The sequence below is a fragment of the Dermochelys coriacea genome, chromosome 1 (genome assembly GCF_009764565.3).
Source record: "Dermochelys coriacea isolate rDerCor1 chromosome 1, rDerCor1.pri.v4, whole genome shotgun sequence".
NCBI classification, from domain to species: Eukaryota; Metazoa; Chordata; order Testudines; family Dermochelyidae; genus Dermochelys; species Dermochelys coriacea.
Genome location: NC_050068.2, coordinates 40,372,640 through 40,399,649, shown reverse-complemented (window position 1 = coordinate 40,399,649; position 27,010 = coordinate 40,372,640). Strand labels below are relative to the sequence as shown.

Below are 27,010 nucleotides of genomic sequence, written 5' to 3'. Positions count from 1 at the left end.
GGGGGTGGCACCGCGCTTGGATGTTGCCCTGGGCGAGGCTGCTGGGTTGGTTGTTTTGGGTCCCTCATGTTGGAGCTTTGCCTCACGCTTGGAAACTAGCGGGCTGCGAGTCGCAGGCGTGGTGGTCTAGCTCCTGGGGAAGGTGTGACAGCTCGCCCTTGCGCCGAAGGGAGTCCCACAGATGTGCTTCTTTTTTTTAAAAAAAAAAAAAAAAAAGGAAAAAAAAAAGTCCCTTTAACTTGGCATTTGAGAGGGGAGGTTCCTTGGTTTCTGCGAGCTTTAGGGGGGGCTGCACCCGTCCCTGCTGACTGGCTGTAGGAGGGCATCCAGCAGAGTGCCGAAGTGCTGGTGATAACAGGCCTAGTCTCATAAACGAAGGCTTCTTCGGGGAAAGCCCAGGGCGCCAAGGAACCTAGAAGAGTTAAAAGCCAGGAAGGAATGGGCTGTGGGGAAGAGATGCGTGAGAGGGATGTAAAAGGCTTGGGACCCTCTGGAGATGGACTGGCCTCCCTGTCACTTGAAGTCAATAAAAGCGGCTCAGGGCCCCTCAGAAATCTGCCTTTAGGATCCTTGTAACTTACGCCAGTTTTTGGCTAATTCCTTCACCGTCCATGGTTTCTGTCCCTACTTGGAGATTTCAGAGTAGCAGCCACGTTAGTCTGTATTTGCAAAAAAGAAAAGGAGGACTCATGGCATCTTAGAGACTAACAAATTTATTAGAGCATAAGCTTTCGTGAGCTACAGCTCACTTCATTGGATGCATTCGGTGGAAAATCTCCCCGCTGTATTTTCCACCGAATGCATCCGATGAAGTGAGCTGTGGCTCACGAAAGCTTATGCTCAAATAAATTTGTTAGTCTCTAAGGTGCCACGAGTCCTCCTTTTCTTTTTTACTTAAAGAGAGAACATTATTTATGTGTGTTTCCACTTTTTTGTTAGCTTTTGCTTTGTTTTGACACTGTTCTTTCATCCCCCCTGAGATGATGTGGGGAATTTTTTAACTGAACGACTGTTGTCTTCTTTTAAAAATAAACGCCTAGAAGTTCATGTTTTAGAAAGTAAAACTTTTTGAGTTCTTCAGTGTTCTGTCCCTCTTCTGATAATGAATCCTAGAACCTAGTGTCACTGAAATGTGATTAGAGGGAAGTCTTTTAGACAGTATGGAAAAAGGATTTAGAGCTTAGATGTTTCATGCTGTCAGGCTATTGGTAGTGTAATTCAGTGTTATGTAAATCTTATTTGTAAACCGTGTCATTCAGGATGATATTTATCCTTTTCTTATATCTAGATCTCAATTTAGACTGAAGTCTTGTGGTATTGTTCAGTTAAGATAATTTAATAATAATAATAATAATAATAATTAATAATTAATAAACACATTGCATTCACATAATTCATCAGAACTTCAAAGCATGTACAAACATAATAAAGACATGTTTCAAATCTGTAGGTAGTCTATGTAAAGGTTGAAATGCATAAAAATAGAAGACTGGAAGACGAGTGCACAACTTTATATAAGGACTGCCAATTAATCACTTGATTAACTCAAAAAAATTAATCGCAATTAATCACACTGTTAAACAATAGAATACCAACTGAATTTTGTTAAATATTTTTGATGTTTTTCTACATTTTCAACTCTATTGATTTCAGTTACAACACAGAATACACTCAGTGTACATTGCTCACTTTATATTATTTTTGCTTACAAATATTTGCACTTAAAAATGATAAAAAGTAGTAGTTTTCAATACACCGCATACAAGTACTGTTGTGCAATCTCTGTATCATGAAAATGTAACTTCAAATGAGTTTGTTTTGTTACATAACAGCACTCAAAAATAAAACAATGTAAAACTTTAGATCCTACAAGTCCCCTCAGTCCTACTTCTCGTTCAGCCAATTGCAAAGTTCGTTTACATTTATGGGAGATAGTGCTGCCCACTGCTTAATTACAATATCACCTGAAAGTGAAAACAGGCATTCGCATGACACTAGTGTAGTTGGTGTTGCAAGATATTTACGTGCCAGATGTGCTAAAGATTCCCATGCCTTTTCATGCTTCAACCGTCATTCCAGAGGACATGCTTCCATGCTGACGATGCTCATTAAAAAAATAATGCTTTAATTACATTTGTGATTGAACTCCGGGGGGGAGAATTGTATGCCTACTTCTCTGTTTTACCCACATTCTGCCATAGATTTTATGTTATAGCAGTCTCGGATGATGACTCCGCACATGTTGTTTGTTTTAAGAACGCTTCCGCTGCAAATGTGACAAAATGCAAAAAAGATACCAATGTGAAATTTCTAAAGATAGCTACAGCACTCCATCCAAGATTTAAGATTCTGAAGTGCCTTCCAAAATCTGAGAGAGATGAGGTGTGAAGCATGCTTTCAGAAGTCTTAAAAGAGCAAAACTCTGATGCGGAAACTACAGAACCCAAACCACCAAAAAAGAAAATCAACCTTCTGTTGGTGACATCTGACTCAGATCATGAAAATGAACATGCGTCGGTCCACACTGCTTTGGATCGTTATCAAGCAGAACCCGTCATCAGCATGGACGCATGTCCTCTGGATTGGCGGTTGAAGCCAGGGATGTCACTAGCTATTTTGGGGCCCTACGCAGTGGCAGGGCTGGCCCCAGTCCTCTGGGGGGGGGGGCTTGGGAGCTAGGGAGAACCACCCCCCCCCCAGCACTCACCGGTGGCGCAGCTGGGGCCGGGTCTGCACTTCCCACTGCTGGTGAATGCAGGCCCAGCGTGGCTGCAGAGCTCAGAGGAGTGGGGGTGGGGCTGGGGCACAGCAGGGGCTGGAAGAGGCGGAGGAGGGGCGATGGCCCTGGGGAAGAGCCGGAGCAGGGGCTGGAGCAGCACGCAGCTGCGCAGGGCACTAGGAAGCCCTACACAGCTGCGTGTTTTGCGTATGGGTAAGAATGGCCCTGGTTGAAGCATCAAGGGACATATGAATCTTTAGCGCATCTGGCATGTAAATATCTTGCGACGCCGGCTACAACAGTGTCATGCAAATGTCTGTTCTCACTTTCAGGAGATGTTGTAAACTAGAAGCAGGCAGCATTATCTTCTGCAAATGTAAACAAACTTGTTTGTCTGAGCGATTGACAGACCAAGAAGTAAGACTGATTGGACATGTAGGCTCTAAAGTTTTACATTGTTTTGTTTTTGAGTGCAGGTTTTTTTGTACATAATTCTACATTTGTAAGTTCAACTTTCATGATAAAGAGATTGCACTACAGTACTTGTATTAGGTGAATTCTAAAAATACTATTTTGTTTTTTACAGGGCAAATATTTGTAATCAAAAATAAAGTGAGCACTGTACACTTTGTATTCTGTGCTGTAATTTAAATCAATATATTTGAAAATGTAGAAAACATCCAAAAATATTTAAATAAATGGTATTCCATTATCGTTTAAAAGTACGATTAATTATTTTAATCACTTGACAGCCCTAATATATATATATTTCTGTTTGTGAGGCCATGGAATATGGAAATACTTTACACTAATTATTTATATAGAATATGTGAAATGCTTTTGTTTTTTCTGTTATATTGTGCAAACCTTCTATTTCTAGTTACAGGGCATATCTGATATTTGGACAAGCTTGTAAAAATCTGTATGTATAAGACCCTTGCAGATAAGATTTTCCACTGTATTTAAGCATAGGGAGAAGTATTTGGATCACTTGTATTTTTGCAGCTGTTAATCATATTTCATATTTTTTTAAAAAAATAAGAGTAGTCTGGAGGAAGAAGTATGAATACTATAGACTTTAGACATCAAATCATTTAGCTTGGTTATACATATTTACCCTTTTTAGTTAGAAAAGGTTAAAATAAAACCTATTAAACTATGAGTGATCTTTAAATTCCATGTAATATGTTTATGTAGACAAGCTTGACACAATATCAAAATTTGTGTCAAAGGTTCTGATTTGTGGACACACTGATGGGACTAGTCACATGAGTAAAGTTACTCCTATGCATAAATGTTTATAAGATTGGACCTTTCTTATTTTGTGACGGTCTCTTTTAAAACTGTCAAAGTACTTGCAGCCAAATTTTTAGCCAGTCTCTATCATTGGATGATCTGTGGTTTCCGGGCACAATTATTTATATTACAGTAGCTCCTAGAAGCCTCAAATGAAATTTTATCCCCATGTTGTATGTATGCACAGTGAGAGACTGCACCTGCCCTGAAGAGTTGACGGTCCAATTGAACAAGATGATATAAGGCTTAGTCTACACTAAAAAATTAGGTCAGTTTATTTACGTCAATCAGGAGTGTGAAAAAATCCACATCCCTGAGTGTCATTGTTAAGATGACCTAGGTTCTTGTGTAGACAATACTAGGTTGACAGAAGAATTCTTCCGTTAACCTAGCTACTGCTTCTCGGGGAAGTGGATTACCTAGGCTGACAGGAGAATCTCTCCCATTGGTGTCGGTAGTGTAGTGTTTTATGTATAGACAAGCCCTCAGCATGTTCCTTGATTACAGGCAAGGAATTGAAACACATGGAGACTAAATGACTTGCCCAAGGTTATGCAGGAAGTCTTTGGCTGAGTCAGGAATTTAACTAATTCTTCTGAGCCTCAATTCAGTGTCTTGACCTCAAGGCCATTGAATGTTAGAGGCTGACTAATTGTACCTGTACCTTGAAAATGTTGACCCTGAGCCTGGAAGGAGCTCTAGGGATGGATCCCTAAACCTGCACAGCGCCCCATTGAATTCAGTGGAGCTCTGCAGAGAAACCGGGGTCCATCCGTGTGGAGATCCTTACAGAACTGGGGCTTTTGTTTGTATTAAAACCCTCAGTTGCATGCATAAATCATCTAGCCATTTTGCACTCTCAGTGCAATTTTTTCATCCTTAATGTTTGCAGGTGCGACTGTGCTGGCTGTTCTTGCAAATTCAGCCTTTAATAAAAGGAAATCTAGATCATTATTATATTGCTGTTTTAAGTGGACTCTTGAAATGTTACCAGTCAAAAATCACTGTGTTTGGTATGTCTTGTGTTGTATTTTCTATGACTGAAAAAGTAGTTGATGCTTGAATTTTTTTAAATTTTATGTTATGTAGAAGTCTTAGGAAAAGGTTGGTTGATGTGAATACTTATGTATAGTGGACAAACCAAGGGGTGGAGAATGTAGATATGTGGTGGTCTTCTTTTACAAGTCAGTTCATTTAAAAAACAAAAACAAAACACATACCTTAGTCATAGCTCAGAATTCAAAATTACTGGATGCTTACCTTCTTTTGGCAAGTAGATATCCCTACTTTAAGGGGTAATATTATTTGTTTGTGGCATGTGTGTGTTCTTTTTGATTGAGAACTACTGCACTGTATATTGTTGTGAAGAGCAATGACAACTCTTTTAATACACCACTAATATGTGAAAGTGACGTGACCTCTGCAAGGGCAGAAATGGGGCTGTTAGTTTCACTTCTCACATTCCTCAGTGAAATACACATGGGGCAGATGATATGATTGCTCTTGTGGAAAAAGACACAAAGGCCATTAAGAGGCAGATGGAAGGAAAGGCTAGAAAAGAAAATGCAGACAGGAAAATGAAAGGAAGAGAGCATGAATGAGAGAGAATTGGAAGGTAGGCAGGGCCATAAATGGCAGTGTCTACGTACATCCTTTCGTAACATCCTGGGGAAAAGGATTGTCTGTGTATTGACTGCATGAAGAGACATCTGGAGAGTTTGGGAGCATTCTTTGTCTATTCCCTCAACCATAACTTTTTATTGTATTATCACAGTTCCTTGGGGCCCTGGCCCATGACTGGGATTTGGTTGTGCTAGGCACTGTACAAACACAGAACAAAAAGATAGTTCCTGCCTTGTAGCCCCTACTTACTAAATTAATAAAGGTGACCAAAGGTATTCACTGAGTAATTTAGTGGGCTACCAGGATGCATGTTTAGTATCTTGTTTGTAAACTTCGCAAAAGATTCTTGAAAACAAAATTGGATAGGATGTCAGTATTGGAAGTACCATTGTTGTCTCTGTCCCCATTCTGTTTATCTTCCTCTTCCCGTACTTGTGGTGTTCCCACTGTTCTTTCTCTTTTTAATTATGTATTTCTCAGTTTCTGCATTTTTCTCTTACTCCTGTGATGGAACTGGGGCGGCTTTGTAATAATTTATAAATTCATAAACTTGGGCCTGCCTGAGTGCAGGGGACTGGACTTGACCTCTCGAGGCCCCCTCTAGCCCTACTTTTCTATTAAAAACTATATGTTGACCTGGTTATTTGGATGTTTACTATATGGATATATTTAGCTTAATAGGGAGCTGTTGGGAATAACCATCCGGAAAGGAAAGAATGGCTAAAAATAAGTCATTTCTCAGTAAACACTTGAGTAGTTGTTAAGAGGCTGCTAGGACAGGAAAAGGCCTGTGCATGTAGGAGAGAGAAGAACTTGAAGGTTTAAAAAGGAATGGTCTCTGAAGAGGTGGTGTAGTTGTTTGAGGAAACTAGGCTGCGGCAGGCGGGCCCTACTGCAGGTGTCTGAAGAAGTTAAGCTTGCCTAGGTTATTATTTGGGATGGGAAGCTTTTAGGTAAGGTAGACATGCATGTAAACTGTTTTAAAATCCATTTTCTCTAAATGCTCTGTTCCTACTGCTGAACTAAGCAATACTTTGGTTTTAAGAAGGCTGTCTGATTACTTGTACACTCTGCTCACAGACTCCTGAAGGAAAGAAACACAGGTACTTGCACTCAGTTGGACCTGCTGGGTAATAATGGTTGAAATGCTGGGCACTGTAGCCCAGGTGTGCTCTAGGTATTTGAATTCTTGACATCTGAGGAATGGACTCGGGGTGACCAGAAATGCTTTACATACACATTGAATTGCAGAGTGAAAATGATTGACTAGGTTTGTGTTGTGATCCAAATGAATTTCATTCTGTACCTGGCTCCAGTGTAAAGCCACTGAATTTGGTGCTGCTGTTGGCACTGAGGGTTTCTTAGTAGCTCATTGCCTTGGATGGAGATCAGGAAGAATGATGGAGGTGGTGGTGTGAGAGAGGGAATGTCTGGTTCTGCTATGTTAGTATTTTGGGGCGGAAGAAGATTTAAGGAGAAATCAGAAACCAACAATTAAGTATGATGGTCACTTTGGGGTTATTTTAAATTTTGGATTTTGCATAAAAATAGATATTCAATGAGCTGATCCATGTGGATCCTCAAAATTAACATTTATCCCTGGCAGAAATTATTCAGTGTAGAAATTGTTTGTATATGAAGTCTGGGTGACTCCTGGGGTTGATGATAAAATGCAAAGCCTTTCATATCTACGCCACTGTCTTGAATCTGTGCTGGCTTGGTAGTGACCAAAAGACATTGTTCTGACCTATATAAAATGAGCTGGGGAGTGAACTTGGTCTGTTCCGTACTAGACAAACATCCATTATGTACCATGATTATGAACACACTAAATGTTTAGATATTGCAGTTCACACTACTTGGTGTCATTGACACAATCTCAGTATTGTGACTGAACTAACTTATCTTTGGGTGTGCTGCTTGCAGAACATAGCTAAGGTGCATTGGTTGGACGTTATAGTTGGAAACTGGTAGTGCTGTTGTCAGTACTTTGCTTTCCCTACTGAGAGGGGTTCAGTTTTCTAAGGTGTCAGTCTGACACCTTTTACTTGAGTTACATTTTTAAGGAAAAAATCTTGCTGTATATTACACCTTCATTCTGAAGATATTCCAAAGCCCTTAAAAATAAGTGAGTTATATAATTGTGACCACAGGCAACCAGAGTAGTTTGTACTCATCTCACCAATGGTGGATTAACTGTGGATCCAGCCGTAGGCTGATTCAGGACAAACAGCTGACCAATATTGTTGTTTCTTGTCTTCTGCTTAGATTGTAAGGGCTCTTTAGGTCAGGGACTGTCTTTTTGTTCTGTGTTTGTATAGTGCCTAGCATAACTGGATTCTGGTCTGTGACTGGGGCTCCCAGTTGCTACAGTTGGTGGATTAACTGTAGATCTGGCCCTGGGCTGAACGAGGATCCATTGTGCAGGAAAACTCTCTTGTCTTGTGGAACACCCTGCCTAAATGTGTTAAAACTGGGACTTGTTTCAATGTAGTTGTCTAGCTACTAACCGCTACACCTTAAGGAAATTTGAAGTCCTGGTCTGTTTCTGCTGGCCTTAGTCATCCCTCCACTGAGTTCTGCATGCTCTCACAGATAATGAAACCTGGGGTGTGTGAACTCCTTTGAGAGAGGAATTTGAAAAGCCCCAATTTCATTAGTTGCTTATGCCAGGGCCCAGCCGACACATGTAGCTGACCAGAGTTTACTGCTAAGTAGATAAGAATTGTTAGAGAGGGGATGTCACTTTCCAGCCACCAAACCTGGTGTTCTTTTTGCGAATACAGACTAACACGGCTGCTACTCTGAAACCTGTCAAACCCGGTGTGTGCTCCTTCCCCCATTCACACAGCTGTCAGACCCTCCAGTTTCACCATCCTCCATCCCACTTTTTCTAGCTACAAATCCCTTCTGCAGTGCCCCACACCTAAAAATGTGTTTCCTCTGTGGAGGAAAGTGACTTCCCCTTTGATTGACCTTTCTCTTTTCTCCCTCACCTGCCCCTGAACATTGAAGCAGTATGATTTTGGTGAAAAATGCTAGTGGCCCATCTAGGCTGTGGCTCCCAATGTTATTAACAAGTTAAATTAAATCACAAAATTGGTGGTGGATTGGGGAATGGGACCAAAAGTGTAGCTAGCTAAAGGAATTGATTTCCAGACCATTGCTTTCACAACTAACATGGAACACTTTTACTGTCTCTGGAATCAGCAATGAACCATTACAGTATAGGCAAGTTTGTCTGGTTTTTATAACGGTGGACTGGGAATGATGGTCTCTCACTTTCTTTCCCCATAGCCCAGCCCCCCTCACTGATGGAACAACATATGCTTTCAAAGGTAGGATTTAGCTTCCTCTGCTGCTATGGAGTAGCAGTCTGTTGAGCTCCTTTAATCTTCAGACTAGAAACAGCATTTGTATATTTTAATAGCTAAGACATTTTTTTCCCCCTCACACACTCTTCCTTATGGCCTTGTCACTAGGGAAAAAATGGTGTTAGCCAATACGTTTAAAATTCTATTGAATGCAATGCAGTTTTCATGTGTGTTAGATTACAAACTGTGTTGTCTTCACTAGGATTTTAGCATATGTTAGGTGTGCTTTTACCTCAGGTTAGCTTTTTTCTTAGTGTGGATGCACCTCTGTGTTGTGAAGAATCATTCCTACCCTATCCTAGGAAAATATGTGATAATCTCTGTCTTTGGTTTGTTTAGAATCCTGAATTCACTTATAGAATTAGTCTGTACCGTGGACTGTCTTATTGTTCTGTGTTTTTATAGCCCCTAGCACAGTGGAGTCCGGATCCATGGCTCAGGCTTCTAGGTGTGACAATAATACAAATAAATAAATATGTAACTTCAGTTCCCTCTATCTGTACCACCAAGCCCACAAGGGTTACTGTAAACGTAAATGCGGACAGTCCTTTATAATTTCTCTGACGCACAGTCGGTACTAAGAGGCTTGGGTTGATCTGTTTTAGTGCTGTGTTCTGGTAAACAAAGGGACTGTAATTTCATCTGCTTTCTCTCAAGAAGTCTTTACTCTGTATCAAAATGTTAACACAATAGCTAACAAACAATGACAAGGTTGCACTTAACAACAGTTGTATAGTGTTTCAGTAACTTTTTGGAAAGCTCTTCTGTTTCTGTATTTGCATGAGTATCAGCATTATATTACGAGACTTGCATATGATGCTTTTATATGAGCTCAACATATCTTGCTAATAGGATGAAGAGGCCCACAATTCAAGGAGAATGGAAAGCTGGAGTCATTAGTTACAGTGAGCTAAATATTTTAGCTATCTTAAATATATATTATAAAAAAGAACGATCAAAACAGTTTTGAATAAATCTGTTACTGTTTCACTATCTCCATTCAGTGATGGGAGTTGGGAATGGTGTCTGCCTCTTTGGAGGCTACCATTTTATATATACTTCCTATCAAGAGCTTCAGCCTGATACAGTTGGATTGACAAATCTGATCCTGTTTGAGAACACTGAAAGAAAGATGATCAAAGCTTTTATAAGGTATGCTAAATTAACTGATATGACCCACAAAAAGGAAGGGGAAGAATGGGGTTAGTGCCCTTTTATGGTAGATAAGGCTTGAAATGGTGTGCATGTTCTTCTTAAAAATTCTGCTTGGTTGGTTACTCTGGAGTTAACAGGTATATCAAGTTTTGTCTTCCTTGATTTTGCTCTAGGTCTCGTTGGCTGTGTTTAGATATAGATTATTAACGTTCTCATCCCTTAATTGAAAGGCCTGGATTAAAGTGTCTTCTAAATATTTTGCAGACATAGAATTTAAATGTGCAAGTTAAAAAAAAAAGATTGAAATAGTCTGAATAAAAATCACTTCATTTTTCAGTTAATCAGGGTTTACATTTCTTCATCCAAATCATATCAATTCTTCAGTTATCCATAGAGTCTTGTAGGGAAATCAGGATAGACAAGACCTGAAGTTCTACTCTGCTTAAAAGAAAAAAGTTATTTTAGTTTTTGAAAACCAAAATAACTTTTCAGGTCTTCCTTATACGTATAAAGAAACAAAGGCATAAATCTATATTTTCTTTTGTAGATCACCACCTTTTAACTTCTTCAAAATTGAACTTCATCCAAGTTTAAACAACCAACCAACCAACCATGTAGAGCAAAAAAGTTCACCATCTGCCCTTAATTTTATGGTTAAAATATAGATAGCCTTTCCCATATTCAAAGACTGTCTTACTTGGGTAGCTCAGAAATGCATCTTCTGAATTGAGTTGTCCTTGCAACATAGTATATTTATCATATCTTATATTTATCTCTTTCTTTGCTTCTATAATTTGTGAAACTTCTTCTCTATATATCTGGTTTAACACAAAAGGATAATCTGTGTATGGTTATTTGTTACACTTTTTTTTTTTTAAGAAAGACAAATTCCAGTTGTATCTTGAATAAACTTGGGTTTTGGAATGCTGTGTTTATCCCACTCAGTATATTAATGCTTATGCAACTTTTTTCTGATTAATCCTGAGATCCTTTAACCAAACCCACCATTTCCTCAGATACAGCCAGTATGAATTTGTGGCATTTTCTTAAGTTTCATCTTTCCATGCAATAAACTATTAATTACAGCTTCCTACAGTTTTTCAGACTCTCCAGTTCAGTTGTCAGTGTCACACTCATGGTCATTAGCCACTCCAGACTCTGCCAGCTACAGGGCAGAAACCCCAAACTGGTTGTATGTTCTATTATTAGATTGCACCAACTCAGTAACAGATGTGAAGTCCTAAAGCACTATAACAGTCTTACCACAGAGTAACAGACAGACTGGAATGCCCAAGGGGACTGTCTTGCCACCCAGGCAAGCTGAACTGTAGATGGTCAGTTTACACCAAAAATCACAACAGTATTCAGGTTACTCCCAGTTCCAAAGAACCAGTCACTTACCACAGGTCAGTTGTACTCGGATCTCAAACCCAAGACACAGCCTGTAGCCAATCCTGTTATAAACTAACTAAAGACTTATTGACTAAGAAATGAGTTATTTACAAGGTTAAAACAGGAAACATACACGCACAAATGAGTTACAGTCTTTGATTTAAAAGGTAATATAAGTTTCTATAATAATCAGCTCTCTATGTCTTTTAGGGCTGACCCATGCCATATACCATGGGGATCTCTTTCATATGTATAGGAATCTTTGCTTCTCGGAACTCAGACAGCATAAAGAGCTCCGTTTCTCCTTGTCTGGGATTTTTATCCCGTATCACCCGGGAATCCAAACTGATGGGATGAGATCATTGCTCAGGTCTTAGACGGAGTGAGGGATGCAGTCAACAAGGTCTCTATCCTTTGATGCTATGCATTGCCTCATTTGCCTTCAGTGGGCCATCTGGTGTGCAGGAGCACTTTACCTGAATTAATACTGCTTGTCCTGTTTGGAGAGTTGCACAATTACAGAGTTTTACAATACACTCAATATAACTTTATACCATGGGCTACAGAAGTTATAAGTTAGATTAGTACATGCAGCTTCCTACATTGTTCATAAGGTCGATGCACCAAACACATTCTTACAACTTTAATATTTATCTTATCACTATTAACACACAGGAAGGCCAGACTGGCTTCCAGCTATGATTTTTGTCAATGTTCAGTGGGGCCTGGGGCCTTGGCATGAGCTACCACCTGGTCTGCTAGCATCAAAGTCATATTGATTTAATTCTTAGAAACTGCTCATAATTTCTCTTCAAAAGTGCAAACAGAGTCATATTTTTTTTTCCAATTTAGGAGGCAAAAACATCCAATTTTCCCTTAGTTGTATTTAGCAAAAGTGCTAATCAATTATCAGGCCTTCTTGCTCCCTGGGCAGACTCCCTAACATGGTGTGAGAGGGTAGGTGAGGCAGCAGCAGACACACTAAATCCTGTAGCCACCTCCCCCACACTTCCCCATTTCTGCTGCCTTTGAACTTTAAGAGGGATACACCTTAACCATGCCCTGCACCTCAGAACAATAAGAGTGAGAAATGTCTTAAGAGAACACTCCAGCAGGAATGATTCTTTGCTATCTGAGAGCATAATATTTGACTCCTGTCTTCTTCCCTCAACTTTAAGCCACAATTAAGTCCTGTCACTTCTACCTCCACAACATTTCAGCCAAATTGCTTGTCCACACCCTACTCATATTCCATCATGACTACTAGAATCTTCTCCTCCTCTGAGGTGTGTAACAGTCTTGGATTAATAATTTGATCACTGTGGCAGAAGGCGCTGGCTTCCTCTGGGCCCTGGAGATTCTCTACCCCCTGCTCTGCCCTGGGCCCTGACCCCTTCCCCCTAACCCTCACCCCTGCCCCCACCTGGCCCTCTCCTGCCCAGTTCCGCCGTCTCCCCTGAGTGTGCCCCATGCCAACTCCTCCCCTTCCCTCCCCAGCACCTACTGTACATCACGGAACAGCTGATTGTGGCAGGCGGGAGGTGCGGGAAGGGAAGGGAAGGAATTGAATGACAGGGCTGCTGGTGGGTGCTAAGCACCTACTAATTTTTTTTTCCATGGGTGCTCCAGCCCTTGAGCATCCACGGAGTTGGCACCTATGACTGTGGCTAATGGACAGCCCCCCATTCTATCTGAAATGCTGCTGTACCAAAGTCAGCATGCTCTCCAAGAACTTTTACCATGTTACCTCCCACTCCCCTTTTGAGTCATTTTGCTGCCCTTCTGTTACATTGTGCATCAAATTTAGACTACTTGTCCTTTTCTTTGAGTCCTGGATCTCATTCAGATGACTCACTTAAAAAAAAATCCTACAATAAATACCCAAACCTTCTGAACCATTATGATGTATGTTACGTGTATATGTAAACTCACTATCTCTGTAATCCATGTCTCTACCAGCGCTTCCTGGTGTATGTTCTGCCTTCTTTTGTTTGTCATGTCTACCCCCTTAGTTTTGAGGCTCTTGAGAGCAGTAACTTGTCTTGGGCATCTCTGTGAAGCATCTAGCACAGGTATGTATACAATTAACAATACTTAATCCTGAATTATGTTAGAATTAGGAATATATAACATTTAAAATAGTCAGTCCCCACACTGATTGTTTGTCTCATTCCAGAAGCCCAAGCCCAAGTCCAAGCTAAACACGTGTACTTTTGGGAACAACAGACTTGTTTTTGTTTAATTTATAAAAGGAGAATTTTTTTACAAGACAATTTGAATTAGAACTTGACATTAGTTGATGATTCAATTGATACTTTTCGCATAGATATAGAGAACGTGTAGTATTATGTAATTCTTGAGACAAAACCTCTAACAGTGACTTATTTTTTGAAGGGTTTGGCTAAATTATCCATAAGTTTTGGATAACTAAGAAGATTTTGAAGCTTGAGACTTGTGTTTTGTCCACCAATACCTTATAAACAGGAGAATAGACTATTCTTTATTAGCCAGGATAAATATAACCAAAAGCTTTCAGAGCTGTGGTTTTGTACCATAAGAATGGTACACTTGTCTAGAATGAAAATAAAGCAGTCTTTGGGTTTTTTCCTTGGAAAATTGTTCCATTTATCTAATGCAGAAATCTGCTGGAGAATGGAAGTTGAAAAAGGAGAGGTGTTTATGACAAATCAAATAAAGTGTTGTTATGGGGAAGAACTACAATTTCTTCGTTTCTTATTAACTATTAGTTTGAATTATGGAAATTTGAAGTCATTGCAAAAACTTGGAGAGATCAGTCTAGTAAGTGTACACATAACTATGTGTACACATAATTCTTGGCACACTGGCAGTGTTGCAGGGGTACATGTACTGAAATTCAGCCAACAGTGTAAAGGATGGGTTTTAAAACTATGACTTTTCTTAATGCTTCAGAGCTTAAATAGGTTTAACTATTGGTTTTGGGTTTTTTTGTTGTTTGTTTTTGGATAGGGAATGTGGTTAGAGAGGGAGTTGAAAGGTTGTTCCACATTAGGATAGAATTAAATGGTTTTTGTTTGTGTGAAGTGTAATAGAGAACTAGAACACCTTACAGTTAATTATTCAGAGATTGTCCAGATTTCACTCTTCTTCATGTCATATGCAATTTGCAGAAAGACATTGTTTACCAATTCCTAATTATACAGGTAATATACCAAAGGCAATAATTCCATGCTGTTCCCCTAGATACTCTGGTGACTGGCAGCTCATGGATGCTTAAGTGTAGTGTGCTTAATAGGCTGAAACTCATTCTTTCAGCTTACCCACACTAATAGACTTCTGTGTGGTTTTGAAATAAAACTTCCTTAAATGACTCTGACTCCAAGCTTTGCACAACTAAGTAATATCTTTCAGCATTAATGTAAATCACTATTTGCTTTGATTGCATGTAGTCAGTGAATTTACCAAAAATAATTTCTGCTTGTTGCATGCAGTTTGCTTAGTCCAAAGAAACTCATCCCTCGCTGACACTTAATTTTTTTAAAATCTGAGATCATCTTGCACAAAAATCTAGTGGTTGATGGGAGACCAGCATTTTGCTAGCTGGGTTGGGCCTCGTTTCTCAGGTCATTAGAGGAATTCCACAGCAGCAAAACACTTGGCCCCTAGGAAGAGGGAGTCCCTTGTTTCTGCTATTGGATTAGAATGGAATCTCACCCACTCCTCCATATGCTTCATATCAGGTCTAAGGGCGTGGGAGAAAATGGATTTTTAAGAGACTAAAGGAAAATATGTAGTCTCAAAGACAGGCCATTACTTTACTATGAAATGTGTGTTTGCAGGCCTTCTTCCTTTTGATAGTTGTTTAAAATTTATATGCATCCAGCTCACAAAATACAAGCTATTTTAGCATGTCACCTACCTCCCGTGGGAGATTTAATACTGCTTTGTTAAGTAAAATATAATACAAAGTGCAGCCACAGTAATAGTAAGGTAACTTAAAAACTAATCTCTTCAAAATGGTAAAGTTAATTTAAGGACATCAAACCACTGTGAATTTTTTAATCCCTGAAATCTGTGCAAACAACTGGAAAGCTGATGAAGTGAGCTGTAGCTCATGAAAGCTTATGCTCAAATAAATTTGTTAGTCTCTAAGGTGCCACAAGTACTCCTTTTCTTTTTGCAAATACAGACTAACACGGCTGCTACTCTGAAAACTGGAAAGTGAAATTTCTTTATAAAACTGTAGTGTAATGATGACTCTACAAGGAAGGTGTAGTTAAAATTGAGAAAAGTAACTCATAAAGTAGTAATTTCCAGCATTTTTATTCCCCTCTATTTAACCTACATAACTTTACCAATATTTTAGTACTCAGAAATACTCTGTTTTGGCTTAGTTTAGTCAAGACTGTTCATATTTCCTTGTCTTTATCTACCTGGATTTGAAGGGTGAATGGGTTTGTTAGTACGATCTGAAGTTAGGCCATTGGGCACATATAATTAAGGTACTGAATTTTATGCCCAGTGACCCAAATGCTCTTTAGGATAGGTGCTTGATTATAACACAGGTATTGACTAAAAAATATACACTTTAGCTGGTGAAGAGTACATTCTATTCTTTTCAGAAAACAGTAATTCTGATCAGAGAAATTTGAAGATGAGACACATGTCTTTATAGCTCTTTTTATTTTTTTAGATTTGTAAATTGTTTCCAATGTTGCCCACAATGTATTAGGTGCTCTCTCTATAAAACCCATGTATTAGTAAAATTTTAGCATCACATGGCCACTTTGCTTGTTTCTGACTCCCCTTTCTAGTTCCTTCAGTGCTTGTTTTCATTACACAGTTAACTCAAGTTTATAACTTGAGTGTTGCCCCTAACTGGAGTCCCATCCCTACTCACAAACCTTTAACTCAAATGCAGTGGAGATTTTATCTCAAGTTGGTTGGCCTGAGAGGAGTATAGGGTAAAGGTTAGTGAAACACAGCTCATCAGCTGCTAACATGATCACTCTGTAGTGTGGACAAAGGCTAGCAACACTCAAGTGCTGCTGTTCTTCCAGTGTCTTCCTATAATTCTCCCTCTGTGTCAGGGAAGGAAGGACAGAGAAGTTCTCACAACTCACTGGGAAATAATTATTAGAGCAGCTCAGCTTACTCCAGTACTAAGAAACATGGCATGTGCTCCCATGGGTCTTAACACACCCAAGTGAGTGCAGCACCAGTATGGATGCAGAAGCTCATATTGTTTCTCAGGCTATATCTACACTGCACACCTCATAGGTGCCGACTTCTGCTCTCATCAGTGGGTGCTCAACCCCACACTCTGGCCCTGCCCCGACTCCGACCCCTTCCCCAAAATCCCCGCCCCCTCCCTGTCCCTATTCCGACTCCTTCCCCAAATCCCTGCCCCAGCTCCACCTCCTCCCCTGAGCGTGCCATGTTCCCGCTCCTCCCACTCTGCTCCCGGAGTGGCCAAACAGCTGTTTGGCAGCGGCTGGGAGGTGGTAGGTGGAGAAGCAGGGATGTGGCACGCCAAGGGGAGGAGGAGGTGGGGTGGGGAGCTTGGCTGCCAGTGGATGCAGAGCACCCACTAATTGTCCCCCAGGGGTGCTCCAGCCCCAGAGCACCCATGGAGTCAGCGCCTATGGTGCACCTTACAATGGCATGGCTGTGCTGCTACAGCTGTGCCATTGTAAGGTGTGCAGTGTAACTGCTCTTTGTCGCTGGGAAAGAGCTCTCCTGATGACAAAATAAACCCCCCCCCCAACACGGGAGTGTGATTTCGTCACCGAGAGAGTCTCTCCCACTGATGAAGTGCCGTCCACACCAGGAGTTTTTGTTGTGTTAACTTTTGCCATTCTGAGGGTTTTTTTTTTTTTTTTCACAACCCGGAGCAACAGAAGTTTTAATGATGAAAGTGCAGTGTAGACATAACCTCAGTGTGGCTGCTTTCACTCAAGCTAGGTTAACTCGGGCTACATCTATACTGCAATAAAAAACCTGTCGGATGAAGTTTCAGAGCTTGGGTCAGCTGATTTTGGCTTGGACTGTGGGGCTAAAAATTGCACATAGACACTTGGGGTGGAGCCCGGACTCCAAAACCCCGAAAGAGACAGAGGGTCTTGGAGCTCGGGAGCTCAAGCTCTGAGACACGCCCCAGGGTTTCAGAGCCCATGCTCCAGCCTGAGCCTGAATGTCTACACTACAATTTTTAGCCCCACAAACCTGAGTTAGCTGACCTGGACCATGGGTCTTTTATTGCAGTGTAGACGTACTCTCAGAGAGGAGTAATTCAAGTGTACATAAGTTGAGTTGACTCTGTAGTGTAGACATATTCTCTGTTTTGATTTTAAAAGAAAGTGTGCCTTCTTTTGTGTTTGTATAGCACTTAGCATATTGTGGGCAGTATTGGGAACAAATCATTTATATGTGACATTAAAAAGCTACCCTGCAGTCAAGCCATTGAAGTTACTTGAAGGTGTTGTGACAGAGCTGAGTATTCAGGAGGGATTGAATGAGGAGGGGGTAGTAGCTTTACCAACCAGATGAGGAAGGTATAATCAAGCAACACTAGGACTAGAAGTAGGCCAAATTGCTTGTAAAATGAAGAGATTGCATTCCTTCAGTGTACTGGTGATTAAGAAAAAGGAAGGAAGTCTGAAAAATGAGCTAATATAGGTGTCTTGATTCTGTGCAGTTGTGCTTCATTACAGTGAATGGTCCTTTTCAAGGATAACAAATTTGGTTAAGAGTTTCTGCTGCCATGCAGTCGTTTGAGTAGCTTTATGTACCGATTACATAGCCAGCCTTAACCTTTTTGAATGAGTGTACAAAACACTTTTTAAGCCACCCTCTCTTTCCAAATATAGCCAATGCCTCACCATTTTAGCGGGCCATGCATATGACTAGCTTCAGGAGTGATTAGCTAGGTGACTTCTTTTCAGAGAAACCTTGTATTTAGCTTCCTGAATTTTAGTAAAGATTAAGGGGGAGATTTTCAAAAGCACGGATGGTGGCAGTTTGGTGCCTAATTCTGATTCAAAGTCAATGGGAGTTGGGTACCAAACTGTCATTTGTGCCTTTGAAAATCTCCCCTTAATTCTTTGTCTGCCCTCTTGCGTCAGTGGAAGTGGAAAGGGTCCATGTAAATTACCAACATCTAAAAATTTTTCAAGGCACAATTCTGTAGATAACTCAGTAGTCAGCATGCTGCTAAAATTTCTGGAAAGTTTTGTGCACATTCTGGTGCATTATAGTCCCCTTTACAGTAGTAATTTATGAACATTAACGAATCATCATAACCTTCACCTGTGAAGTAGTTATTAGAAAAACTTAGGCAGATAAGTTTGACTTTGAGTTGGTGTAATAAGAGCAGGGAATGTAACGGATCCCCTACTCTGTCCTGTGATGAGTCCACTAAACCAGGCCATGTCTCATGCTGTTAAGGTGACACTGCTTGTGGTCATTGGTCACATTGCTACTTGCAGCTGAGCAGCCAAGCTGGGAAGTAAAAACCTGTAGTAGTCATAACACTATCAGAGACCATCTCCATCCCCAACAACTGCAAATTTGATTGAGTTTTCCTTAAAAAATTAAAGGACCCATATGTGCTAGTGCAGGGGTGGACAAACTTTTTAGCCCGAGGATATAGAAATTGTATGGTAGGCCATGAATGTTCACGAAATTGGAGTGGGGGTGCAGCCTCCAGGGTTGGGCCAGAAATGAGGAGTTCAGGGTGTGGGAGGAGGCTCTGGGCTGGGGCGAGGGGGGTGAGGGCTCCAGCTGGGGGTGCAGGAGAATGCTTGGGACTGGGACCAAGGAGTTTGGAGGGTGGGATGGGGATCGGCAGGGGGTTGAAGCATGGGGGATGGCTCGGGGCAGCGCTTATTTCAATTGACTCCTGGAAGCAGTGGCATATCCCCCCTCCAGCTTGTACACGGAGGTGTGGCAGGCAGCTCCGCTATGCGCTACCCCGTCCTGGCCAACTGGAGCTGCGGGGGCAGCACTTGGGGTGGGGGCAGCATGTAAAGCGGAGCCCCCTGGCTGCCCCTATGCGTAGGAGCCGGAGGAGGGACATGCCACGGCTTCCAAGAGCTGCTCGGAGTGATCCCTGACCCTGCTCCCCGGCTGGAGCGGGGCAAGCACCAGACCTTGCTCCCGAGCAGGAGCTCAAGGGCTGGATTAAAATGGCGGGTGTGCTGAATGCAGCCCATGGACTGTAGTTTGCCCACGCCGGTGCTAGTGGCTTTCCCATTCCCACAGGTCAGATCTGACTAGTTGTAAGAATGAGACAGAATAATCCATGCTCTTTTAGAGATTTTCTAGACACAGTTTTGGTAACAATTTAATTATATCTATTTTTAAAACAGATATAATTAAATCAGTGCAACCTCCTAGTGTGGATGCAGCGTAAAGGTGCTTATATCAGAATAGCTTATTTTGATAAATGTGTTTCTTAACTTATCTAACAGTTCAATTTTTTATAGACAACCCTAAGAAAAATCAGTGAGAAGCCTTTCCGCCCCAGGGTACCTTTACGCTTTCAAAACTACTTTGTCAAGGAAGAGGACTAGAAACTTACTTTCTAAATATGAAAATTGAAATTGCCGTTCAAAACCAGGAATGGAGTTGGTGATGGGGGGTCATCTGCAGCTTTGGGGGTCCCAAAGCTAGCTCTGACTAGGTCTCTTTATTTTGAACTGAGGGGTGAGGAGCAGAATCCTCTTGGCATCCACTTTGGTTATTGTCATGGAGATCTCCTTTACCTGTTCAGTGACCCTGTTGTAGTGTACATACTATAGAAAACCCTTAGATGCATAGAACACTTGTACATGGTAATTAAAATGTTTTTGTTTCTGCAGCTTATGCTGTTCTAATAACAAACAAACATATACTTACGGACTTCCCTTGTTTCCTATTCATGTTGGTACACATACTGTGCTCAAGCTAGAGTGGTCTTGCTATAAATAAATATCTACCTTGCTTTTTTATAAGAGAGTATTTTCTGGGCAGTGTGCCTCTCAGGCACTCTAAATTATCTGTTGCAGTCAAATAACTCTGTTAATGTTACTTTAACCATATGACACAAACTGTGACCATGGTTAGTTACAAATAAAAAACAAGTCATTATGGCCCATATTATGCAACTGAAACTTCACTTTTGCCATATTTGGAATATAATGCAACTTACAATGTCAATTGCTGTGAGTGTTAATTCTCTCAATAAACTAATAAATATAGTAGTGTGTGGCATGGCCCTGTCTATGCAGGGAAAAAATATGCCTTGTTTTTTAATTTTTCCAATCAAGATAGCTCAACTCGATTGGAACCTCCCTTAACACCTGTGCAGACAGTTCAACATCTTTTGAGATAGTTTGAAGCTACCGCACAACCAAAAGTGACTCCACATTACAGTATTAACTCAAGTGATCCACCCTTGAGATTCTCCCTTGTGTTAGCTATGGGAGTTATGTCCTGCATCCACATGAGCATTCTGTTTACTTGTGTGTGATGCCAAGGCTTTTGGGGACCCATCTCATTGTAATGCTATGTTAAACTGCACTGCTCTGTGAATGCTTTTGCAGTGTAATGAGGGAGAATGTGTCTGCCCCTGCTGGGGATTCTGGTTGGAAGTGGTATGAACCTAGTAACTCAGTGAAGTAAATCTGTTCCATCTGGGCTCGCTGCAGATTTCTCTCTAGAGAAACATTCCAATGGGTTGCAAAGCATGTATCCAACTTGAGGGCCCTGCTAGCATCACATCAAAGATCCACTGGTATCTTGCTGTCAGCCTGTGGCCAGCTGGCAGCATGCTGAGGCGGTCCTCTTGGGGTCATTCTTAACAAACAGAGCTCTGTGCTGCATATAGATGAGTGAAGTTGCTGATACTGGAAACTGTGCAAGTGGGGAAAAGAGGTTGAGAAGGCCTATGTGCAATGATAGGTGGTTTCCAATCAGAAAACAAAGAGGTAGATGGCAAGAAAAGGGCACAGGTGGGAGGTGTTGTGGGATTGTTGGAAGGCATTGGAGGACTAGTGGTTCTTGTTGGTGTCATGGCATTAGCCTGTATCCAGGCTACAGATAAGACACGTTAGCAGCTGTTGAGGGAATCTCATTGGAAGTCTCTCCTATACCCCCAGTTACATCAGCCAGTTTTTGTTATATCACCACCACACGAGTGATTGCGTTTTTGTATGTGGATGGCGTCAGGAACACTCAAGCTCTGCCTTGTGTTACCTTGCTACTGGTCCTGTCTACATGGATCTTAAAGAGAGAAGGGGGATTCAACTGAGTTGAGCTAATTTACTTTTTGGAGAGGGTGAGGGTGGAGAACTTGCTTTTGTAGTTAGGGCCACCACTGTTGAGATGTGTTTCAGCTGAGTTACGGAGCTGATCGGTGGTTGATGGGGTTTTATTTAATTGTTTTGATCTTCATTTGTGAACAGTTTAATGGAGTGGAAGCTGGGGAGACTTAAGGCTTTAGATATTGTGAAGGAATGTATTTGCATCTGCACACTAGTATTTCCCCACCTACATGGAACACCAGGAAGAATGTAAAAGTTCACTCTTTGGATGCCTGGAGAGACTGTAATATTCAAAGTATATGACTTCAGTGAGGATCCATGATGGGGCTGCAAATAAATGTTACATAAGAAACAGATCCAGTTCTTTCCATGTCTTTATTTTTATTTGAGTTTTATTTGCAATCAAAAGAATACACACCCCATAGTCGAAGGATGGTTTTGTGGTTAGAGTTATTGCACTGAGATACAGGTTCTATTTCTGGTTTTCTAGTAGATTTCCTTTGAGACCTTGGGCAAATCACTCAACCTCTCTGTGCCTCACTATGGAGATACTTCCCTATCTTGTAGGGATGTTTGAGGTGCTTGGATACTAATGTAGTAACCATAGAAAAGTCTATAAATATACCCATAGACCTTAAGGCCAGAAGGAATCATCATGATCATCTAGTCTGACCTCCTGCAAATTGCATGTCGCAGAACCTCACCCACTCACTCCTGTAACATACCCTAACTTCTGGCTGAGTTACTGAAGTCTTCAAATCATGATTTAAAGAATTCAAGTTAGAGAATTCGGCATTTACCCTATAAATAAGTGGTACACATTGTGAAATCCCTTGAAGTGGTGCATGTGTTTTCAGAGGATAAATGCGTGACACTTTCTGAAAATAAGGCTCCTCTAAGGTGTCTCAGTTTGGACATCCAAATATAGAAGCATCCAAAATCACTAGTCACTGCTAATAAATTTGACCTCTTTTGCGTCTGATTCATTAGATCCACCAAAAAAAGAAAAGGAATGCTTGTGGCATCTTAGAGACTAACAAATTTATTTGAGCATAAGCTTTCGTGAGCTACAGCTCACTTCATCGGATGCGTTCCTCACTGTAGCTCACGAAAGCTTATGCTCAACTAAATTTGTTAGTCTCTAAGGTGCCACAAGTACTCCTTTTTTGCGAATACAGACTAACACGGCTGCTACTCTGAAACCTGTTGTTAGATCCACCAATCTCCCTACCACTGCAGCATTCTTTCCTGTGATCGTGGGTGGTTGGTGCAGCCCCCTTTTTGGGAGGTGAGCCCCAGGTCTGTCCCTTCTGCCATTCCCTCCCCCCCATCACCATGGCTGGTTTAGTACGAGAAATTGATATCTGTAGGAATTTGCTACATTGGATAGCAGTTTTTTACAATCCCTTACATATGAGTAACTGCTACAGGTAGCAAATTCCTAGAAGTAGCTGTTTCTTGCACTGTACCACTGTACCCAGACCCTTGCCCCACCCCCATCCTCGCCCACCTGGCTGGAGGAGTCCAGGGCCAGCTGCAGCTGCGTCGTGCCTCCTCTCTCCAGACCCCAAGCCGCCAAGAGAAAAACATCTCTCAGACCAGAGGTGGGCAAACTATGACCCATGGGCCACATCTGGCCCGTGGGACCGTCCTGCCCACCCATGAGCTCCCAGCTGGGGAGGCTTGCCCCCGGCCCCTCCCCCGCTGTTCCCCCTCCCATGCAGCTAAGCTGTCATTCGGGCAGCGTGGCTGTGAGCAGCATGGTAAGGGGGCGGTGGGTAGCATGTCCCAGGGGGCAGTTGGATGGGGTGGAGGTTCTGGGGCGGTCGGGGAAACAGGGTTGGGTAGGGTGTGGGAGTCCTGGGGGGCCTGGCAGGTGTGTGGATAGGTCAGGGAGCGGGGGGGGGAGGGTTGGATAGGGGGTCGGTTTGGGGCAGGGGGGTCCCAGGAGGGGGCAGTCAGGGGACGGGAAGTGGGAGGGAGCAAGGGCCCGGTTGTTTGGGGGGCACAGCCTTCCCTACCTGGCCCTCCATACGGTTTTGCACCCTGATGTGGCCCTCCGGCCAAAAAGTTTGCCCGCCCCATCTCAGACTCTCCTCCAGAAGAAGCTTTTGATATGCGCCATGCAGGATCCGGGGTAGCTAATAAGGTGGTATGTGCTACTCAGCTTCCTGGGTTCATCAATAATCTCCCTGGAGTCCGTGAACCCGGGAAGCTGAGTAGCACATATCGCCTCCTCAGATGCCCTGGAACCTGCATGGGGCATAATAAATCAAAAACTTCTCTGCAAAACCCTGCGATCGGGTCCGCCGGCTGTGGCAACGCCAGGGGAAGCTGAGCCTCCCCTGGCCTATTATACCCACTGCCCATGCCTGTGGTCCAGGAGGTCTGGAAGGTGCAAGCCTAAAGAGTGGCGTGGTCAAGGTGCAAAGACAAAAATGGGGGGAGAGAGAGAGGTGCTTAGGAGAGGTATAAGGAATAGGAAGGAATTAGGAAAATGAGTGGCATTGGGACATCTGAGACAAAACACTCGAGCTTTCTCCCTTGTTAGAAGCCAAAGTTGGAATGTGTTTTTGTTTTTTAACTCAGCTAAGCAGAAAGTTAAATATGAAGCCATCTTAATAGAGCACCTAGTTTCACATTGCAAAATGCACTGTTTTCAGAGAATTGAGTGCAACATGAACAGGACTCTGACAGTATAATAGATCTGACTTTAATAGAAAATAGGTTCACTTTATACGTTGGTGTGAGTTGCTTTTGGTGCGTAAGTAGGATTAAGTCATGTTTGAAGAATGAGGGTTTTCTTTTTGCTCCTTTGATTTATTTTGTTCTTTGTGCTTCATGTTGAGAGAAGGTAAAAGTTGGACACAAATTTATACAATGCTGTCAACTAAAACATTAGAGATCTTTGGGTTTATCAGGCCTTTGTTGAAACTTCAGGGTTTCTATAGTGCTCGGTAGGCACTTTATGAGCTGTTTACGGAACTTCAGCATGAATTATAGTTACAGTTGTAGTCCATATTTTTAGTATTTGCTAGCAATAACTTATTAAAACATTGACTTACTGTAGCAAGTTGAGATTTTAATGAATACATTTTCAAGATGCTGGGCTTGGTTAATTTCTCTCCCCTCCCCTTCCCTTCCCCCCGCCGCCCCCCCCCCCCCGTAATTGAACAGTAGACCAAGGAATATATTTCTTATTCCTCAGCTCTCAGCAAGGACAGACTGAAAGCAGATTTGCAATACTTAAACTTGTGAAATATTTACTTTGCTCTTCACTGCAGCTCTCGGGGCACAGACTCTGGTTGATACATCTCAGAAGAACACAATGCAAAGGTTTTGGAAGTATTTTGACTTGTTTTGTAAAAAAATCAATAGGTCAAAAAAGCAGCACTGTTTGGTACCTTTCCCACATGTAGAAAAGATTTTGAAGTGCCTGAAGTGGAAATACATATCATTTCACTGGAGAGCCACTGCAACAAAGCATATTGGTCAAAGGCAGCATAGGGGAAGATTTTAATTGGCAGTTCTGAAGCAGAATTTAAAGGCTAGGATGATTGATTGGCCAGGTAATCAGTGCAGGTTTAAAGTTCCTAGTGGAAACAAAATAGTAAATATTACTATTAATTTGAAATAGGACTTCATGATGTAATATAGATACATCCTGGAAAACGGTTGACTCGCCTCTTGCTTGCTGTTTGACTTTTGTCAAGTCATTAACCTTGGTGCCTCAGGACTGTGCTACAATTTATCCATCCATAAAATGAGAATAACTGTGGCGTGAGAGTAACTTCTCTTTAGCTAAGATGGTAACCAACTTTACATTTTAAAACCAGATTTTTTTAATCCTTCCCCTAAATTGGCTAGAATCCAACAAATTGTCCTCAAATCTTATGTGCACTTCTCTACCCAAAGGGCTTTTTTTTTTTTTTTTTAAATTTGGTAGTGACCAGACATCATCTTGAAATGAAAACAGTATGAGAAATCAGAAGGATTTCACTATTAGGACACACTTCAGACTACAAGATTTTGTTACCCTAAAATTGCTCTGCATTGTCTGATGGCTATGCATGTTGGCCTGAGGGAGCTGGCTAGGATGGAGAGAGATAATTAGCTTCCTTCCAGGGTTATGAGGTTTATTTATTGTTTTCAAAGTGCATCCAGCAGGCTCGCCAACAGAAATTCTGGACCCCAGGGCCAGAAGTGACAAATCTGTCACTTCCAGGACCGGCCCGCGGGGCCCCCCAAAGTGCGAGGCCCGGAGTGGTCTCGTGCACCCTAGACACCCTGCGGCCTACCCAGGCGACTTAAAAGGGTCCAGGGCTCCCAGCAGCTGCCGCTACCACAGCCGCAGCAGAGGCCACTGGGCCCTTTTAAATTGCCTTGGCCTCTGGGCAATTGCCCCCTTTGCGCCCTTCCTCCCTATCCCTCCCCCCCCCCCCCCCCGTCCAGCAGGCATCTAGATCCTTGGATGAAGTTTCTATATGGATGAAGTCTCAAAGTAATATGATGTTACCTAGGCTTAAGCTGATTATGTTCAAGAGGTAAAATATATGATATTTTGAAGCATCATTCTGAATATTCTCATAAAATATAATTGAGTTGAATTTGCTTGATATAGTACCTGTACCAATAGTATCTGTATAGGCCACATATTACAGCGCTTTTTGACTGGAACTATGATGTGAACCTATCTATATCTATCTAAACTTTTCTAAGTTGGATGCTTTAGTTTCTTTCCTTTCAGAAGACAAGTGGAATTTTGAATTTATCTTGTCCCAGAGAATGCATGTTTCTCCATCTCCATGCAAAGGGGTTCACCCAGGATAGAGCAGTAACTAGAGGAAAAATTCAGTCAGAATATATTTTGAAGTTCATAGAATATCAGGGTTGGAAGGGACCTCAGGAGGTGATCTAGTCCACCCCCCTGCTCAAAACAGGACCAATCCCCAATTAAATCATCCTAGCCAGGGCTTTGTCAATCCTGACCTTGGAAACCTCTACGGAAGGAGATTCCACCATCTCCCTAGGTAACCCATTCCAGTGCTTCACCACCCTCCTAGTTAAAGTTTTTCCTAATATCCAATCTAAACCTCCCCCACTGCAACTTGAGACCATTACTCCTTGTTCTGTCATCTACTACCACTGAGAACAGTCTAGATCCATCC

General features: G+C 41.8%; 1 protein-coding gene and 1 long non-coding RNA gene across 4 annotated transcripts in view; both read left to right on the top strand.

The window, feature by feature from the left end:
- ZDHHC20 (zinc finger DHHC-type palmitoyltransferase 20) overlaps positions 1-27,010 on the top strand; it is a 73,015-nt gene that overhangs the window by 598 nt on the left and 45,407 nt on the right. Inside the window, exon 1 of one of the 3 annotated variants that reach the window (XM_043504290.1) lies at positions 8,942-8,976. The exons of the other annotated variants lie outside the window; for them this stretch is intronic. The gene's annotated coding sequence lies outside the window, so the exon portion shown is untranslated. Of the gene's footprint in view, positions 1-8,941; positions 8,977-27,010 lie in introns of those variants that run through there. 3 annotated transcript variants of the gene reach the window in all.
- Positions 8,988-11,654, top strand: LOC122457899. Its single transcript, XR_006277619.1, has 2 exons — positions 8,988-9,917; positions 10,017-11,654. It is a non-coding gene; the product is annotated as an uncharacterized LOC122457899 (long non-coding RNA).